A 5,662-nucleotide genomic window follows, 5' to 3' on the forward strand; every position below is an offset into this window, starting at 1 on the left:
CCACATTTTTGTTTATTGTACTTCACTTTTGTGAGCATGAAGGATACATTTTTTTTTTTTTTTTTTTGAGTTAGTAATTCTTTATAATGAGGTTTAATTTTAATGCATTAGGTATCATGAAATAACCATTTTTACAGCATTTATGAATCTAATGTTAATTTATAAATATAGGCTACTATTGATTGTTCATAATACATTGGTTAATGTTAATTTATTCGACTTGAAATGTTACAAATATATTCGTAAATGCAGAAATGAACATTAACCTAAATTAATAAATGCTGTAAAAGTTAATTATTTTGTTTCTTAATGCATTAATGTTAGCATATTGAACCATATTGTAAAATGTTAATGAGTTTTATATCAATTGGTTTCACTGTTTTTTTTGTTTGTTTTTTTTTTCTCTCGTTTTTTTTAAACAATCTGTGCTTTAATTGTTTTTATTCTGAGTGATTTATTGATGCCTGTAACGTGTTTGTGCTATAAACTGTTGAGCAGCGCTCTCAAACTCTCATGGACACAGAAAACACATCTATGCTACTAAATGTTTTACCGCCTTGTGTTGCTTTTAGGTTTTATTTTAGTTGTCTGAATGTTTTCACAGTCTTTGTAATATTGTCTTTTTTTTTTATTTGGTTGCTTATTAAAGTCTTACAGATATTTGACGGTGTTCTTGGTTTGTGCTGAATGCTCTGGGGCTCAATCAAATCTCTCGTTTGGTTTTCCTGCAGTGTTTTTACAGGCTAGGTTGTGAATGTTCAGCTGTGTGTGTGTGTGTGTGTGTGTGTGTGTGTGTGTGTGTGTGTGTGTGGATAAGTCACCTGTCACAGATAACACCGCCGGCTGAAATAGAACTAAATGGGCTGTGCAAGAGAGCGACACATAAAGCTCTATTTTTAACTTCTTTAGTTATTCTGGTTATGGCATAGTCTTGACGTTTTCATTTTTATCCAGTTTCATTTAGGCAGATAAACTTAAGATAGTCAGTCATAGTATTTTGTTGATGAGAGAGCAAAATTAAACCAATACAATGTTATGAATGCTTTATGTTGTTAACATTACTGACAATTGAGTTTTCTTCTTTAAAAAATTATTAGTTTTTCCAAGTCATATTTTCTTCAGTAGTTTATTTTAATCAAGCATGATAATGGTGCTCATGATTAATTTAATCTTTATTGATGATGAAATCAAAAACACCTTATGAAGCATTTTGTTCAGTAAAATTTGTCATTATTTCCTCATTTTAGATTGTTTGTCCACACTTTCAGACGTACCACTGCAACTACGTAACAAAACAAACTTGTTTTTATGCAAGTCAGAAATAAACCACATGCAATAAAAAAAGCACAGGAATGTGGTTTAGTTCATATTCAAGTTTCTCCCCTTCAGGTTATAAAGTTGACAGCCTCAGCATAGTTCAGCCGACAGGAACTCTGCTCTCAAAAAAGCCTCTTTGTTGACACTAAGGCAACAGATCTCATATATCAACAGGTTAAAATTTAACCAAGAGCACACTTTGCAAATGAGGGGGGAGTGAAACCGAAAGAGTTAGTGTCATAATAAAGGTATTCAGCAGGCAGAATTCCTCTCAGTGCTGTGTGTGTGCATTAGCAGGTGACCCTGATAGAAATGTGCCTGTTAATGTAACAACAGACGTTTTCCTCCAGAAGTAGCTGTGCCCTAGATTCTGTCCTTTTCCTCCTATTCCCTCACTTTCAGTTGATGGGGTCAGAATCTCGGTGCTCCTGGCACACTTGTCACTGTCGTTTGGAGTTGGAGGGGTTTTTTTCTCGGCCATTTAGCCATCTGCCTGCTCTAATTGCTCTGAGTTGCAACCTGGAGTGAGGACCAGCTGCCTCTTTCCTCTCTTAGTTTGTCTCTCTCTCTCTCTTCCCACAACACTAACTGAATGTATCATGCTAATAGCCTTATGTTACTGTGTAATGTGTGTTCCACTTGTCCTGAGACACAATCATGGCCTAACACAGATGTGAACTTCAAGGTGCACTTGGTCATTTTTTTTCCACAATGAAAATGTTTCAGACTTAAAGGGATAGTGCACATAAAAATTAAAATTTGGTCATTTACTCTCTCGTCATTTCAAACCCGTATATTAGGAAGATTTACAGCGTTATTTAGTCAATTCACTTTCACTTTCAGAAAAATGTATAAAATGATGTGAGAAGAGACTCCAGTCATATCAGTACCTTAATTAAAGCTGATTTATTTTATATGGAGCAGGCCACTTAATGGAGATCGTCATGCTGAGATCACATGACCAGCAGAATACGGCTAGTTTCAAGTAAATTTAGTATGGATTACTACTAATAGTGCATTTCTACAAAACCCTTATCGTATTAGAAAAAAAAACAGTAATACTGTATGTCATTATAGTATAGTACAATACAAATTTTATTTCTATAGCACATTTAAAACAACTGCCGTTGACCAAAATCAAGATTCAACATTAAAATGTAAAACCTGGTCCCTCTAGTCAATTCTAAAAGCTCTACCAAAAAGGTACAATTTCAATCTAGACTAAAGCATCCACAGATGGGGAAGATTTAATGTGCATTGGGAGAGGGTTCCATAATCGAGGAGCAGCCATTGCGAAAGCCCTATCACCCTTTGATTTTAATCTAGTTTTGGGAACATAAAGAATCATCTGATTCGAAGATCTCAAGTTTCTTGAATTTTGATAAGGAATCAATAGGTCAACAATATATTTTGGGGCAATGCCATGCAACGCTTAAATTAAATTCTAAATTCTATAGGCAACCAGTGTAAAGAAACCAAAACTGCCGTAATTCTCTCTCCCTTCTTTGTGCGAGTCAAAAGTCTGGCAGCAGCATTTTGTACTAATTGAAGACGAGATAATTGACCCTGTGGAATACCTATATACAGTGGGTACGGAAAGTATTCAGACCCCCTTAAATTTTTCACTCTTTGTTATATTGCAGCAATTTGCTAAAATCATTTAAGTTAATTTTTTTTCCTCATTAATGTACACACAGCACCCCATATTGACAGAAAAACACAGAATTGTTGACATTTTTGCAGATTTATTAAAAAAGAAAAACTGAAATATCACATGGTCCAAAGTATTCAGACCCTTTGCTCAGTATTTAGTAGAAGCACCCTTTTGATCTAATACAGCCATGAGTCTTTTTGGGAAAGATGCAACAAGTTTTTCACACCTGGACTTGGGGATCCTCTGCCATTCCTCCTTGCAGAGCCTCTCCAGTTCTGGCAGGTTGGATGGTAAACGTTGGTGGACAGCAATTTTTAGGTCTCTCCAGAGATGCTCAATTGGGTTTAAGTCAGAGCTCTGGCTGGGCCATTCAAGAACAGTCAAAGAGTTGTTGTGAAGTCCATTATAACACCCAAATTCTTAACATGATCTGAAACCCTTATCTTCATAGCGGCCAAACTACTTATAATTTCCTTAGAAGCAGAAGAAGGACCAAAAACAACACACTCAGTCTTATTAGTATTAAGATGAAGAAAATTGCTTGCCAACCAGGCTCTTATCTCACCTGAACACTGAGCAAGTCCATCAAAGGATTGAGAAACATTTGGATCTATTGGGATATATAACTGAGTGTGATCTGCATATAAATGATACATAATATTATATTTACGAAAAATTGAGGCCAAAGGGCCCATATATAATGAAAATAAAATAGGCCCAAGTATAGACCCCTGTGGCACACCACTATGTAATATAACTGAGTGTCATCTGCATATAAATGATACATAATATTATATTTACGAAAAATTTAGCCCAAAGGGCCCATATATAATGAAAATAAAATATGCCCAAGTATAGACCCCAGTGGCACACCACTATGTAATTTAGCTGATGTAGAACACAGATCTCCAAGATAAACCGAGAAAGATCTATCTTTTAAATATGACTTAAACCATTCTAGGGCAGTACCCTTAACACCAACATCTTCCAAACGCTGCAATAAAATACCATGATCAACGGTATCAAAAGCAGCTGTGAGATCAAGGCAAATAAGAATAACTACCTTTCCTGAATCAACTGTCAATAAAATATCATTAAAAACCTTAAGAAGGGCGGATTCTGTTCTATGAAGAGACCTAAAACATGACTGAAACATATCTATAACAGCATTCATATCTAAATATGACGCAAGCTGAGACAGAGGTAGAGGTTTATAGTAGAGGTTTTACCATTGACAAATTCCTTTTGCAGAGCTCTTGAAAGCATGATATTGGTTTGAATTTTTCCCTTCCTGCTGCCTTTCACATCACAGGATAGTCAGTAGTAGGCATGTCTAGTAAAGCCATCATCTGTATATCTGTATCTGCTGCAATGACAAAAATATGTTTTGTATCCATATTCTAATAAAACCAGATATGGGTTGGGGGTAATCCATAAGTGCATTAAAATTATATTATATAAAATTATATTAAAATCCTATTTTAAATAGTAACTCTATTTTATTCAATGTACACCACTGTTTAAAAGTGTTGTACAGTAAAAACAGTAATATAGTTTTTAATTTAAAATAATTTTATTTGAATGCGTTTTAAAATGTTGCTTATTCCTGTAATCGTAAAGCTCAATTTTCAGAATCATTACTCCAGTCTTTAGTGTCACATGATTCATAATAAATCATTCTAATACGCTGATTTACTGCTCAAGAAACATTTCCTATTATTATCAATGTTTAAAACTGCTGCACTGCTCAGTATTTTTTTGGAAATCCAGATTAACATTAAACATGTCTTTACTGTCACCTTTGATTAATTTAATGCATCCTTTTTAATTAAAGGTGGGGTAAGCGATTTTTCAAAAATGCTTTAGAAAACTGATTCGGGCCGACTAGCAAAACAAACTTGTTCCCAATCAGCAGTAAGGGGTGTGTCTACTCATGATGTGGAGGAGAGAGCATTCAGTCCGAGCCGAGTGACAGAAAGATAGAGATGGCGGATAAAAAACAAAAGAGGAAAACGTCTGCGGAACAAAAGAAGGCTTGAGGCAATAAGGCAAGAAGTAGAACCTGTGTAAATTCCAGCGCTGGAGAAAACTTTCACAGAACTAATCGTTGCCTGGGTTGCTTACATATGTGAGGAGTGGAGCTATCAAAATGGAGGTGAGACACTTTTGGGGTAGGGGTGTGTTTGTTTTGGTGATTTCAATTGTCAACATTGGCTACCAGAAATCGCTTACCCCACCTTCAAAAAAATATTTTACTAACTCCAAACTTTTGACCGGTAGTGTCGTAATTTATTACAACTAAATAGTATTAGTTATGCCAGGCATATTTGCTATATGGAAGCTATAAATGGAATTTAAATAGCCTATATTATGGACTGGGCCAAAAGCAAAGATTCTGGATTACTGAGAAGCTCATCTAATACTTTCTGTCAGAACAATACACAGACACTACACAACCACTCTCTGTGCCTTTTGTTAAATAAAACGGTGTCATATCGCACCCCCTTGAGGTTTAGGAGTTCACAGTGCCACGAGACAGATGTTAAAGTGGGAAATGATGTCAGGATAAGGAAACGCAGTGTAATTTTGGGGCCGTGACTGAGAGTATATGCCCTGTCGGGGTGGTCCGGGTTCATGATATCATGCACCAACCCCTAACCCCCCCCCCCCCCCCCCACTAAAAAAAACACA

Source organism: Sinocyclocheilus grahami, unplaced genomic scaffold (assembly GCF_001515645.1).
Source record: "Sinocyclocheilus grahami isolate Dianchi unplaced genomic scaffold, SAMN03320097.WGS_v1.1 scaffold429.1, whole genome shotgun sequence".
Taxonomy (NCBI): domain Eukaryota; kingdom Metazoa; phylum Chordata; class Actinopteri; order Cypriniformes; family Cyprinidae; genus Sinocyclocheilus; species Sinocyclocheilus grahami.